Source organism: Natator depressus, chromosome 4 (assembly GCF_965152275.1).
Source record: "Natator depressus isolate rNatDep1 chromosome 4, rNatDep2.hap1, whole genome shotgun sequence".
Classification (NCBI taxonomy): Eukaryota; Metazoa; Chordata; order Testudines; family Cheloniidae; genus Natator; species Natator depressus.
The window spans coordinates 12,644,039-12,659,690 of record NC_134237.1 but is presented as its reverse complement, the minus strand read 5'-3'; positions in this window follow the sequence as shown (position 1 = coordinate 12,659,690).

Sequence of the window (15,652 nt, the reverse complement as noted above, 5' to 3'; positions counted from 1 at the left end):
TTTTGCTTTGTAGATATGGTGTAAACCCTTGATCCATCAGAGGGATTTAATAATAGTTCTCTCTGCCATCAGTATGGGTCTCCCTAGCTCTTGATATTTACGTTAAGTCAGAGCAGATTTTGCTTGGAGTCTGGTCTTGCTTGAATGACACTGAGTGCTAGCATGGAAGAAAGACAAATGGCAGCTGTGAAATTGGCAATAAATTGCCGGATATATATTAGCACAAGTCTTGAAAAGTTCCTTCTTAAAACTTGGGTGGCAGTTAGTTTTTTTAAATGTGAACCACTAAACAACTGATCGGCCCTAAATACTGGTATCAAAGAGAACATTTCCAAAGCATTTGGTATCATTTCCAAAGCAGTGATAAAACCTTAGTCCTCTAATGAAAGTAGAATATCATCTTAGATGGACTTTACTATACTGTGTCAACACATAGCATTTGAGAAAAAAAAATCTTCTGGTTAATTTTCAAAGGTAAAAGCAACGACCCACGTTTGTGCTGATGAAATGTTTTATCCCACTTAACTAATCTGGCAATTAATTCAATTTCATGCTCTTCTGGGTCTTTAATTACTGGAGGAGAACCTCAGAACTTTTGCCAGTGGATCTGAAATTATTCTAAGTAGATATAAAGTGAGTTAAATTGTACATTAGTGTTTGCCATCTTTCAGAATACAAGAACTCTAATACAAGAATAATGAAATTGAAAGGCAGCAAATTTAAAACCAAGGAAGTGCTTTTTCATGCCAAAATAATCTGTTTGTGAAACTCATTGCCACAGGATATTCTTGAGGCCAAGGAGTTTATCAGGATTCAGAAATGGATCAGACATTTAATGGGTCATGAACTTCCAGATTTACATTAGTAAGATTTTTTTTAACCCCTTAAAGAACATTAAGGGTTTTTTTGGCCCAAAATTTAGGTTTTATGACAACATTTTAAGTAATATCTAAAGCCAATTTTGATTGATTGATTGATTTAATATTCCAATGGAAGAAGTTTTGTAAAATAAACAAAGCAGTCCCTGCACCAATTGCGATGCAAACTTTGTAGTATTTGTTGAGTACATGGAAACCCAAAAGTGACTGACTGGAAACTGATGAAAAATACATTAGACTTTAAAAGCTCTCCCTTTTGGTAAACTGAGGGTTATCTTTCGGACCTGGAAGGCAAGACAGCTTTTTAAAGATTAATGTGTGTGTGTACAGAAGTTATTACTAGTTCTCTCACATGTTCTCTATAGAAGGGGGAATACAGTGATCTCTTGTGTACTGGCAACAAAGGAAAAGAAAACTTTTTAAGAGCATCAAGCGTGGGTGTGGGTGTGTAGGTGTAGTGGGCATTGTTAAAATGTTTTCTTTTGCTTTTTAACCAGTAGATAAGTTATAATTGGTTCTCATGGATTTCTCCATTATAAATATAGGAAACAACTGATTGAACCAACATCTTACTTCCTGGTAAAAAGCTATAAGACTGCTTTTCCCACTTTACCCACTTAGACAAACAATATCATTCTATTGGTGTATGACATGGAAGGATAGAAATCTCACTAGTCCTTTCCCTTATGCCTGATGAAAACCCTCTGTGTACACATTACATATTTGAGGACTTCTTGAGGTTGGGGAGACATGGCCACGAGGAAGGGGGTAGCAGGGGACAGCCCTTCTATACATTATCATCTCCTATCAAGCTTGTGGGGAAATTCCTGTGGGATTAAGGTACTAGCTGTATCCACTAATATAATTAACTCCTGCAGATCCAGTTCCCAGTAATTTAGCCCACACTGAACGGGGTGATAGGGAGGCAGTGGTATCCTGGCACTACAGGGGACTCTATTACCAAGAGGGAAAGGATCTGGGAATAGTGGGATTCTCTAAGACCAGTTTTCAGAGTAACAGCCATGGTAGTCTGTATTCACAAAAAGAAAAGGAGTACTTGTGGCACCTTAGAGACTAACCAATTTATTTGAGCATAAGCTTTCGTGAGCTACAGAAAGCTTATGCTCAGATAAATTGGTTAGTCTCTAAGGTACCACAAGTACTCCTTTTCTTCTTTCTAAGACCAGTACGATTCCCCCACAGATCTCGGCCCAAGCCCCACACTCCTCCTGGAAGTTGGCACATGCTGTTCTCCCACCCCACCCCGAAGAGACAAGTATTTGAGAACACCATGAACTTCAACTTGTTGAGCTTCTTGCATCATTTTCACCCTTCCATTAACTTTTCAATGATCGGACACAGGGACTTTTCTTATTAATTATTAATTATTATTATTATTATTATTATTTTTAAAGCTACTTTTAGGCTCTCGGCCCAGTAAAGCACTTAAGCACATGCTGAATTTCTGAACTTTAAGCCCTGGAGTAACCCACTGAAGTCAATATGCCTACTCCTGTGTTTTAAATTAAGCACATGCTTAAGTGCTTTGCTGGATCAGAGCCTTATAAAGTTATCTTTGTTCTGATTCTGTACTTCACATACTCTGATGCAGTCTACAGCTGAAGCTAGAGGTGTGATTCCCAGCTCTCATCCAGGTAGCGTGCTAAAAATAGTAGTGTAAGCCCACGGGCAGTGGTGAGCAGTGGCATGCTAGCTGGCTCACGGACAAACCCCCCAGGGAAGTACTCAGGACCGCTAGCTCGGGGCACCACGACTCATGTTACCACGGCGACCCTGCTATTCTCAGTGCACTAGCTCAAAGAGAGCTTGTAGGAGTTTGTCTCTGTGAGCTGGGAATCGCACCCCAGCTCCAACAGTCGACGTAGCCTGAAAGTGGAGTTCTCAAATCCGCTTTTTATTGATGTTTCATGGTGAAGTGAAACATGTTCACACCATTAGCATTGCCTGCAGTACAAATTCTGTAAAGTTACTCAGCCAGAGGCAGACCTGGGGCTTGTGCATAACACCCACACACTGAATAGTTCTGGGATAAATTGCATGTATCAAGCCCTTTAATTGCTTCACCTGCCCTCTGCCTGTCTCTGCTGAGATTTTGTCTAACATTCCAAACCTCTAAGCTGCTTCCAAGAACCACCATTTAAAATCAACAGAGAAGTGTTTCCTTCTTTCTCCCTGAATTACCTTGGTTTGAGGTGCTGACCTGTTGCATCCTGTCTGACATGCAGATTGTGAGTTCTGTGGGTCTTAGCCTGTCTCCCCTTTGTTTTTTGTACAGTGCATAGGCCGCACTGTGCTATGTCCATGACTGGTAGCACCTAGGGACTCCATAGTAACTCCTTATGCTCAAATAAATTGGTTAGTCTCTCAGGTGCCACAAGTCCTCCTTTTCTTTTTTTGAATACAAACTAACATGGCTGCTACTCTGAAACCTGTCATAGTAACTCCTGTTACTAATAATGCAATACTTTTGGCTTTGGGTGGTATTTCAAGGAAATAAAAGTCTCTTCAACTGTCACCCTTATGTGATCTTGTTTTGGGACAGTTAAGAAGGTTCTGGTGAGGCAGGTCTGGTTGTATCTAGAGGACCAAGGTTTTCCTGATCCCTTCCAATGTGGTTTGAGAGGTAGTACTGTCTAGTGGGTAGGGCACTAGATCAGGACTCAGGAGATCAAAGCTCTGTTCCCAGCTTTGCCATTCACCTGCTCTGTGACCTTGGGTGAATCACTTTACTTCTCAGAGTCTCTATTTTCTCCTTTTATCTGTCTTGCCTATTTAAAGGGAGAGTGTAAAGCTCTTCGGGACAGGCATGGACTCTTACTGTGAGTTTGTACAGCCCCTGACACAATGGAGCCCTGATCTCAGTGTGGGCTTCTACTGGAATACAAATAAATGATATTTATAATAATCCACTCTCTTGGACAATTGGTACCAAATAAGGGTTGTCTCTTTAAAAAAAAAAAAATCAAAAATAGGAGACAGTCGTTCATATTGTCAGGGCTAGAAATGGCAGATTCCCACTGATGAATAAATCACCCAGTGAATTTCTGAATAATTTAAACAAACTATTCAAAAACTATGCTTTATTTAAAAAATTATTCACCCAGCTCCAGTCCTGAGGTATTGGACTGTAGGACAGTAATCTTATTACAGACCTATTTTAAGCTATGCTAAACTATCTTAGGTCATATTTAGAGGTTTTTAAAATTTACTGTTCTCTTCCTTCACCATTTGGAGCAATGTGACCATTGAAACTCATGTTAAAAAATATTTGCAAAACTGTCATGTATTTTTATGCCACATATTTTACACATCATCCACTATGCTACATACAGTCTTTGCTTATTCATGAGGATTTATATTGCAATAGAAACATAATGTTGAAATTCAAATTCAAAACAAAACGAAATACAAGGGTATGAAGGGGGACACTCACCTTTTCAGTGTCTCCTGTCAGCTGGGTGCGGTGCTTTAATCTTTTGTTCCTACTCCTGGTGCCCCTGTTAGGTTGCCACCCACACTGAGAAGGTCTTCAGTGGCTCAGGCCTCTCACCAAGTCACACAGTCAAAAATGTATGAACCTCTTCTAGGATGCAAAGAGTTCAACACACTGTCTGCCCTCACCAGGATCTTCAGCCCTGGCTCTGGCCCTTTAAATTCAGCTCTGCACTCGGGCTTCTAAACAAGCCTTGTCCCCTTCTTGGGGCTTAGGCCGCTTTCCCAGTGGCTGGTGGGGGAGCCTGGGCCCACCCACTGATCTGGGTCCCAACCCTGGGACCCCATAAACAGCAACCACATACCACTGCCTCCAGTTCGCTGCTGCTATTCCCTGGGCCTTTTCCCATGTAGCCCATTTCCCTTCACCCTGACCTCAGGACTGAAGTTCTCAGATCCTCGCTGCATGCCAATGCTACCAAACCCCATCTTCTAGTTCCCTATTGAGCTCCTGTGACCAGTAAGGAGCACCCTTCCTTGCTCCTCTGGGTCCCAGCCAGGAACTGATCTCCAACTCCTTTTATCTGAGCCTGCTGGGCTCTGATTGGCAACTTCTGTGCATCCTTTCTAGGTATGCCTGGAGCAGCCACCTTCACATCTCCTTCCTGGGGCAGGTTGTAGTAGGACTGTAGGGCCTCCAGCAGTAGACCACGAGGGGCCAGGTACACCCTGTCATAAAGGGCTATTATATAAAACTAAAACAAAGCCTATTCCCTCACCCATACCAAGATCTCTATGCCTGAAAAAAAATTTAATCTGCCATTACATTGTCTGCATGTTTTACTTCTTTAATTAAAAAGTGAGAGAAAGGGGAAAACATAAACTTGCCTGTATTGTAGCTACTGTAGAAGGCTCTGATCCAGCAAAGCGCACATGCATAACTTTAAGTATGTGAATTGTGCCATTAAAGTCAATGAGACTACTCAAGGACTTAAAGATATTCACGTGCTTAAGCGCTTTCTGGAACAGGGCCTAATTTCTCCATATATAGATTAAGAAGATGCATCTCACAATGGTTTTTAGTGTAATTTCAGAGTTTTTAAGTTTGCAAAATTTGTAGGGGGGGGGGAGGAAATCCAGATTCTCCAACAAATATGCCTGATCAGTTTTTATATCTACATAATACCTTTCATGTAATGCTCAACGGAGTACATCGGAAGGTTTCATTCTCCTCAACTAATGGCTAAAGCTATCTTGAACCAACTGACATATTTGGTTTATAAGGAAACCATTAGTGTACTATCTAGTGCAGCTGCCAAGTGGCTAATTGGATCCACAATGCTTTTCCTTTCCAACTGCATGCAGACTGAAAGGAACAATAAATGAGAAGGATCCTGCAATATAACACTGAGAAGAATGACCAAAGTAATTTAGAGCACAGTCCATTAACCATAAAGCAATCTATACCCAAGCATTATGAAAAGGTGAGAAAGGAGCTGAGACGTGCTGATACAGAAAGCATTTTACATTACAGTTACATAGATTCAGCTGTTTCATTGATTTCTTCCTTCAAAGCCAGGGAGCAATTTTCAGAAAGAGCTTACAGTTCTGAATATAGTTATATTACATCAGGGTCCCATCTCTCCACTCCCCGCCCCCCCTTTGGTTTTGTTTTGTTTTACTTCTTTCAACAACTGCATGCCTAGAGACTAAGGCTTTGTCTACACTACGGGGGGAGATAGATCTAAGTTACGCAACTTCAGGTACGTGAATAACATAGCTGAAGTCAACGTACTTAGATCTACTTATGGCAGAGTCCACACTACACGATGTCAACTGCAGAGGCTCTCCCGTTGTCTTCCCTTGGGCTTCTGATTCAGGTGGAGTACAGGAGTTGACGGGAGAGTGATCTGTGGTCAATTTAGCGGGTCTTCACTAGACCTGCTAAATCGACCCAGATGCATCAATCGCTGCATGTAGAATCCCCGGTAAGTGTAGACAAGGCCTAAGTCAGTATATTTACACCTAGCTTGGCTTTCCTCAACCTAGTTGAATAAGGTATTTAGTTAATGAGGACTTGATTTTACTTGCCTTAAAATGAACTGAAATTCAAACAGTGATGGCCATGCTTATGGGGAAAACTAGCCAGTAAAAAGGGGAATTATCTAGGGGCAATTATCCTCATCTCTTGGAACTTGCTTCTATGAGTGAAACTCAGGGTAATCTTGAGGTTAAAGCACTATACTGACTTGGGAGATTGGAAGAACTAGGAAATGAACCCACAGAATTCCTATGACACCTTGGGCAAGTCTTAAGAAGCTCCGTCTATATAGCACATCAAAGATAAAGTTAAGAAATAACTTGATCCCAGTCTTTAAGTACTTGCACGGGCAGAAGATTTTTCATAGTAGAGAGTTATTTAGACAAAGGCAGAACAAGGTGCAGAAGCTGAAGCTTGACAAATACAGACTAGAAATCAAGTGCATATTTTTAACAGTGGCAGTAATTAACCATTTACCAAGGGGTGTGGTGGACTCTCCCGCACTTGAAGTCTTTAAATCAAGATGGGATGGCTTTCTAAAAATTAGCTTCTGGTTGAGCTACAGCATATGAGTTTGATTCAGGAATTACCAGGTGAAACTCTGTGCTATGCAGCAGGTCGGATTAGATCATCAGAATGGTCCTTTCTATCTTAAAATCCATGAATCTATAAATCTCTTAATCTTACTGTACCCAAGTCCCCTCCAGTTTCTAAGATGCTGCTCAACACCACAGGGATGCTGTGAAGATATGTTTGTTAGTGTCTGTGAGATGCTCAGAGTTCAAAGTGATGGGAACCATCTAAGTACCTAGAGAGATCCTGTACAAGAGTAGAAAGTCACTCATTGTCTACAAAAACAATGAGGAGTCCAGTGGCACCTTAAAGACTAACAGATTTATTTGGGCATAAGCTTTCGTGGGAAAAAAACTCCACTTCTTCAGTTGCATGGAGTGAAAATTACAGATGCAGGCATAAATATACTGACACATGAAGAGAAGGGAGCTACCTTACAAGTGGAGAACCAGTGTTGACAGGGCCAATTCAATCAGGGTGGATGTTGTCCACTCCCAATAATTGGTGAGGAGGTGCCAATATCAAGAGAGGGAAAACTGCTTTTGTAGTGAGCCAGCCACTCCCAGTCCCTATTCAAGCCCAAATTAATGGTGTTAAATTTGCAAATGAATTGTAGCTCTGCAGTCAGAAAGTTGCCTTTGCAAAGTGGTGTGATCCCATTGAGTGGGGCATTCAAACTGAACATAAGAATGACCCTACTGGGTCAGACCAAAGATCCATCTAGCCCAGTATCCTGTCCTCAGACAGTGGCCAATGCCAGGTGCCCTGGAAGGAATGAACAGAACAGGTAATCCTCAAGTGATCCAGCCCCTGTAGCCCATTTCTAGCCTCTGGCAAGCAGAGGCTAAGGTCGCCATCCCTGTCCATCCTGGCTAATAGCCATTGGTGGACCTATCCTCCATGAATTTATCTAGTTCTTTTTTGAACCCTGTTACAGTCTTGGCCTTCACAACATCCTCTGGCAAGGAATTCCAGAGGTTGACTTTGCAGTCTATGAAAAAATACTTCATTTTGTTTGTTTTAAACCTGCTGCCTATTAATTTCATTTGGTGACCCCTAGTTCTTGTGTTATGTGAAGAAGTAAATAACACTTCCTTATTTACTTTCGCCACACCACTCATGATTTTATAGACCTCAATCATATCTCCCCTTAGTTGCCTCTTTTCCAAGCTGAAAAGTGCCAGTCTTATTAATCTCTTCTTATATGGCAGCCGTTCCATACCCCTCATCATTTTTGTTGCCCTTTTCTGAACCTTTTCCAATGTATGTTTTTTGAGATGGGCGACCACATCTGCATGCAGTATTTTATGTGGGTGTATTTTATGTGGGTTTATGTGGATTTATAGAGAGGCAATATGTTATTTTCGGTCTTATTATCTATCCCTTTCTTAATGATTCCCAACATTCTGTTCGCTTTTTTGACTGCCACTGCACATTGAGTGGATGTTTTCAGAGAACTATCCACAATGACTCCAAGATCTTGCTTGAGTGGTAACAACCAATTTAGACCCCATTGTTTTATATGTATAGCTAAGATTATGTTTTCCAATGTGCATTACTTTGCATTTATCAATCATATTATTTATCAATTATGGATCAGAAATTGGTGACTATAATGGCGGGACTCATCAAACACTAGCAAATGGCCAGATATGCCTTTAATTTCTCTGTTTGCAGTGTTGTTATAGCTGTGTGGGTCTGGTGATATGAGCAAGACAAGGTACATGGGACCATCTTCTGTTGGTGGAAGGGGCAAGCTTTCAAGCTTCACAGAGCTCTTCTTCAGGTCTAGGGAACGTAACCAGAGTTTGTCAGCTAAATAAAAGTTAGGACAGATTGTTAAGCATAAAGGATTCATGCATGCTGTAGGAGACCACTTAAGAAGAAGCAGGTAAATCAGGGATAGCAAGTAGTCGGCTGTGTTACAAATTGTTGTAATGAGCCATAATACCAGTGTCTTTAAGTCCATGTTTTTTAGTGTCGAATAGATTTATGAATTTAAGTTCCCAGGCTCATCTGTTGAAGGTGTTATGCAGGTTTCCTTTGGGAACAAGGACTGGGAGGTCAGATATGGAGCGATTGCTTGGTGAAAAGTGTTCACTCATGGGTGATACTGTGTTTTTGTCTTTCATCATTTTTCTGTGACCGCTCATTTGAGAGCATAGTGATTGTTTGTTTTCACCCACAAAGTTGTTGTGGAAGCATTTGATGCACTGGATGAGGTACACCACATGCTGGGATAAGCATGTGTAGGACCCACGGATTTTGTAGGGGGGTATCGATCATCATAGCAGTGGAGACATGTCTGCAGGTGTTGCATCTGTTGTTCGGACAGGGTCTGATACCGCTTGGAGTTGGTGTGGCCTGGTCTGTGGGGAGCTTGCTTCTGATGATGAGCTGGGCAAGGGTGGAGGAGTTGTTTGAAGGCCAGAAGAGGTGGTTTGGGAAAGAGTTCTTTCAGAATGTGGTCCCCATCTATTATGGGTTGTCCAGACCATGGGAACAGCCTCTTCGTGGGCCAAAGAAGAACAGAATAAAAATAGGCACATGTGCTAATTTATCATTGAAAAGCTTTGTTGTGAAGTACCCATAAATCCCATAACCAGCTTCAAAATAAAAATGTACCACCTAAAAGAAGAAAGCTGCTATAGACAACTGAATAGTTTAAAGCAGTCATGAGGCTCCTCTAATGTACACAATAGACAAGAGCCTGCCTCAGGATCAGGGGGCAGGTACAAGGGATTCCTTTACACATGTGTTCTGTCCCTTGGTCATTGCTTTCTTTGTACTTTCATCATAGAATCATAGAAATGTAGGGCTGGAAGAGACCTTCAGCGTTCATCTGGTCTATCACCAAGTGCTGAGGCAGGCCCAAGTATGCTCTGTTTGTCTAATTTAGGCTGTAAACTATTTAAAGCAAGGTCTGGTGCTTTCATTACTTCTCTGAAAAGAGCCATGAGGCGTTAGTAGTAGTCTATAGGATGGCTTTCCTGGCCTGCCTCTGAGAAACATCCCCTGTGTGCAGAAATATTGCTGGAAACAACTGCACATATACACAGTTATAGCAAATGTGGCTGTGCTCTGAGGGCAGCTCGGCCGTAATCTCAAGGCTCTCAGGTACATCCTTATTGCCCATGGTTGCTCACTTTATTTCTTGGCATCCTATTCATGGCCCTGCTTCACCTTATGGCACCACTCACTCCTTTCATGGAGGATTCAGGCTACAGCGCGTGGAGAGAAGTGAGGGGTTCATTATAATGGGAAAGCTGTGACTTCAAAGAATGCATCCATTTGAAAAAGAAGAAATCTGCCCAGGTGGTTGCGTGGCCCTCATCACTGCAGTGCTCAGTGCCTCATAAGCACTCATGAATTCTCTCCTCCCAGCACCCCTGTGAGATAGGAAAGTGTTCTCCCTTTCACCTACGGGGAACCTCTGAAGCCAGGGTAGATCAAGTGACTTGGCCAAAGTCACACATCAGGTCTGTGGCAGAGCCAGGAACACAACCAAGGTCTCCTGAGCTGCATTCCAGTGCTCTATCCACTGGACCAACCTTCCTACCCCAAATGCCTTTGGATGTTCCTACAAAACAGAAAACTTCTCTGAAGACTACAATTCATTTGCCTGTAAGGAAGTGTTCAGTCATCATGTTTGATCACATTCCAGATGAGCTGCATCATGTAGTGGGTGGTGTCAAATACAAACAGACACTACTTGGACTGAGATTATTACTTTATTTTCTACGTACAGGGGAAGGGGAAACCAGTCCCAAATGAGAGACCCATATGTTCAGAGAAAGTTTATGGGATCCAAAAATCTTAAAGCCCTTAATATTCTCTTGCAGCACTGCAAGTGTTATAGCTCCACCAAGAATTAGAATAGCAAAACCAGCCGGCAGAATCCCTTCAGACACTCCGGGCTGTGCGATAGTCACAGGTTGATGCAGTTCAGCTGAGCTTCATGAGATGTGACTTTTCTTAAGCAAGGACTCACATACAAAGATTCCTTTCCCATGCTGGAGCGCAGAAAAACATCTATTTGCTTTCATCCAATCAGTCACCCTCCAGAAAGCGCCGATCTTGATAAAATAATGTTCCTTCTGATGGAGCCTTTTGTCCTTTGACATCCAGACAGCACAGCTAAGGAAGGTGCACCATGCCCCTGCAGGCTGATGTTTTTACACAGACGTTTTCTCATAAAGCGCATCTGTCCCCTAAATTACAGATCGATCCTGCAGGCTGATGAAAAGGGTATGGAAAGCCAAAGCACTCAGGTCTCGATGTTTGCGCGGCGTCCCTGCAGAGTGGCTTTGGCACAGTTTGGAGAAATGTATGCAGTGCTCAGCAAAGGGAGCAAACCTGTATGTGAGTGAGCTCTTGGGAGTTTGGCACTGGGAAGCAGAGGCAGGAAGGAGGGCAGGGCCGAAGAGGGCAAGAGAGGGCGTAGGTGTTTCACAGCAATCCAGTGAATGGAAATAGTGTGTGCAGGGAAGCTGACATTCTTGCTCTGCAGAGTGAGTTCCTCTGAAAAAGCCTCTCCCATCCTGCATCCTGAGACCATGCTAGGCAGAGGATTCTTGCTATGTCACCTGCCTGCAATAGCCATACCCTTCAGTTAATGGATTGTGACAAAGCACCACATTCAGCAGCTTTACAAGTGTCTCACCACTCTCATGTCCTGCAAGATGGAGTCTTAAATTAACATAGCTGGCGCGATCACTCACAGAAGTGTAAACCCAGAGTGACTCCACTAAATCCAGTTTGACTCTGCTGACTTCAAACTGGTGCAAGTGAAATCAGTGCCCTTTGCCTCAGCAGCTGTTCTTCTGCCTGGTTCTGTGTTTTCACAGCCTGATGAAGACATGGATTTTCATCAACACTGGTGCCTTTACAATATTGCTAGTTAGTCCAGTAGACCCACTTGGTTCTGACACCACACTTCTTTACCTTAATAGTCTCTGATCGTAGCTTTTCACATGGAACTTAAAGCTTTTGTTCTTCCTTCCACTATGGTTCAAGGTGCCAATTCATATGAAACCCTGTGATCCTAGAGAAAGGCTACTTAGGAAAATATATGATATGTGATTTCTTTGGGGAAAAACAGGACTTTACATTAATCTTTATACAGCTTCACAGTTACCTAAAGCTGGACATGCTCTATGTAGCTTCAAAAGTCCTAAAGTGAAAGGAGTCTTCCTAAATTAGCCCTAGATGGTGCTCTGGTACCTTCCTAGGGAATCACTTAGGCTTTAGGGCACTCTGTTACATAACCAGAGGGGAGAACATGGTCCAGGGGTTAAGTTTCAAGAATTTCTCTCTACTGCCCTTAAAGGGCCAAGAGCTAATATATCTATCCCACGGAAAACTGACTGCTGTCTTTCTGAAACTGTGACCATTTAGGATGATAATGTGTGATAACGCCTTGAGGTTGCAAGAGACATGTTACAATTTATATTTTCCAATTCAGAAAGATGACAATTCATGGGATAGATATATTAGCTGTTGGCCCTTTAAGATGACAAATCCCAGCTATGACTCTGTTGCAGTCTCCACAATTGGAAAAATATTAAAACTTACCACCCTCGTTATTGCTAATTGCAGGTAATTTATCCTAACAGCTTGAATGCTGGACTTTTATTAATCAGGCTTCTTAACATTCAAGTGAGGTTTTTAATGGGTGTGAATCCTTTTAAAATAAATCCTCTTTTATGCAATTGTAAATTCATTACTCTCTGCAGGATTTAAATTCCGATTAGATGCTTAGGTCAGACTTATTTGCATTGGCTTAAAACCACGAGGATCATATTTAAGAAACATCATTCATGACTGAATACAGTAGCAAACGCTTTCCCGGATGATTATATGCTGAAGTGAATAAGAAATACATCAATCCAATGGTTTTAAGACTAAACCATTGCTAGTATACAAGTAATACAATGACTAAGACATGACCTCTTGATCATTTCTTTTTTCTGATTTTGGCTTTCGTTAAGAAAAATCAGAATAAATAATTGTAACCCAAATATCCCCCAGTAGAGCTAGCAAAATCAGGTGCAGATCAGTAAAGACTGTTACCATCTTTAATATATTCACAACAGAAACTTAATAGAATTGTCAGCTGATCTCATTGCTTACGTGCAGTCTGGCAACAGCCAGGATCTGTCTACTGGGCTTTGGGATGCAGTTCAAGACTTTCACATCTGACCATGTTACACCAAACATGGCTTGAGTTGTGTCTGCATTGCAGCCTATCGGTCTGCAACCGTGGCTACATTGTGTGTGTCCACACCTCTCATGCTGCCGAACCCGGTTTGTTTCAGCGCATCCTGCAGAAACTCAGGCAACTGTCCGATAGTGCTCAGAGGCGGTGCATATGGAACACTTGTGGCACACAAGGTAATCGCTCTTTGGGAAAAACTACGTTAAATGAAATGCTGATTAGATGTCACACTAATGTTGAACTCATGACTTTAGACGTGAACATAGTTGTGAAAGACCATCAGAATTTTGCAGGACCCTCTTGGAACGGCATAATTTTAGGACTTTTTTTTCATAGTTCATCAATCTAAACTCTAACAGCAAAGGCTGAACTAGAAATCTTTACCTCTGCAGTACTGCAGGATGCATACAGCAGTAACAACCTAAGTTTACATCTAATGCTTCCATGTTATGCTAACGCCCCAACTGTATTATCTGAATACCTGTATTATTCATTACTGTCACTAAAGAATATATCCTCACAGCATCACCATAAGGCAGGGAAGTATTATCCACATTTTAAAAGTAAGACGTGAGCAGCACAGAGAAATTAAGGGTTAGATTCACAATTGCAGTTATAAATCTTTACCTGTCAACTGAGAAAGTTGGGGATTATAACATCTAAAAAGCCTCTGATCATAACCCTTGCGCATTGAAAGTATAAAAAAGGGAGAAGTGCCAGAAGGTTGAAACCTACAAATGCACCTGCTAAAAAATTGTGTGTGTGTGTGTGGGGGGAGTCCAGGAACTGTTCCCTGATCCAATGCCTGAGTGGTGCAAACTTAAAAGCTCTCCCTGGCCAGCTGAGAATTGTTCTGGCAGGGGATGGGTGGAGTAAGTTTAGAAGGCATGTCAAAGTGGTAGGGGTGGTACACTGGTGCTTTCCACAGACTCTCAGCTGGTAGATGGCCTAGGCTATGGCTACACTGAAGAAAAAAAAAAAAAAAAGGCAGTGTCAGCGTGTCTCACAGCCCAGGTCAACTGGCTCACAGGACTCTGGCTACAGAGCTAAAAATAGCGGTGTAGATGTTTGGGGTCAGACTTGTCTGGGCTCTGAAACCCACCAAGGAGGGTAGGTCTCTAACCTGAGCCCATGTCTACACGGCTATTTTTAGCTCTGTAGAACAAGCCCAACTCAGTTGATCCAGGTTCTGAGACTTGCTGCAGTGGGCCTTTTTTTTGCAGTGCAGATGTACTCTTGGAGACCATACCTGGCTACTGTAAGACTAGGCTGCTCTAACTTGCATAGGGGTTGGGGCTGGTACCTGTTGGCCTACAGAGTCAGGAAGCCACAAGAAGCCTCGTTCCCTCCTGTGCTGAGCAGAACTTGGGATTGGAGAGGATCTACCCCTACATCCTTTGTGACTGCCGCTTGGTATCCCCAGGCCTGCTGTCTAGTTCAAGGTGGCCCAGGAGGCTGGCTGTGTTTTTGAATCCATTTAAGTGAAATACATTCAAATTCATATTTTACAAGAAGACAAAGAGCCTGATAAAGAAGTAAATCTGCCTCCACTTTGTGGAGAGGAAGCTTAAGCCAAAAACCAAACCACAGTACAGAGTGGCATGTTAAAGTTTTTATTGCTAGGTGCTCCCCAATACAACAAACAGTATCAGTAGTGTACACTTTAATGAAGGAGAAATTAGCTTGGTAGAAAAGAAAGCAAAAAGGTACAAGGAGTATCTACATCCATATTATATATATGTAAAAGATAAAGAGCGAGCGAGCGAGCGAGCGAATTTGGCTTCTGGGGAATTCCAAGAAAGCAAACACATATCCTTTTGGTCTGTTTGAGGCTCAGGGATTGTCTGTACACAATCTATCCAATGCTAATTTCTTTAGACCTTCAAAAGCCTTGCATAAAAGTAGCAGCAATTCTTTAGAGGCATCGAGTCAATACTTCAGTGGATTAGATTACAAACATCACAATGCAAAACAGACGTGATCCTATTCTCTTTTGAGGGTTAATTTACCTACATTCTAATTTACCTTCGGGTCTCCTGAAAGAGATTTGCATTCTAACGTCATCTCCGCAATCCTGTCAAATTACTATACTCGCTTCTTGGTCTGTTTCCAAAATGTGATCCATGGAGTCCTCATATATTTCATAGTGTTTTTAGTGCTACAGATTCACTGTTTTATTAAACAGTTTGCTCAGACAGCACAAAAATTGCACATCAAACTTTAGTAAACTATTAAAAAACCTAAAGATGCTTGTAATAGAAAAAAAAAATTTCATAAGATATTTTTTTAAAAAAGAAATTAGATCAACAATTCATCTACAGTAGTTTAGTTAGCTTAAATTTCTGTTCTACGCATATATAGCATGTACATGTGTCTAATTACATCTCTCTATTTTATCTTGGCAAAAAAGTCACTGCTATTAGTGTAAATATTTAGTACATAAAATACTATCAAGAATTCAACTTTTAATAAATATCTTTAGTTCTCAAT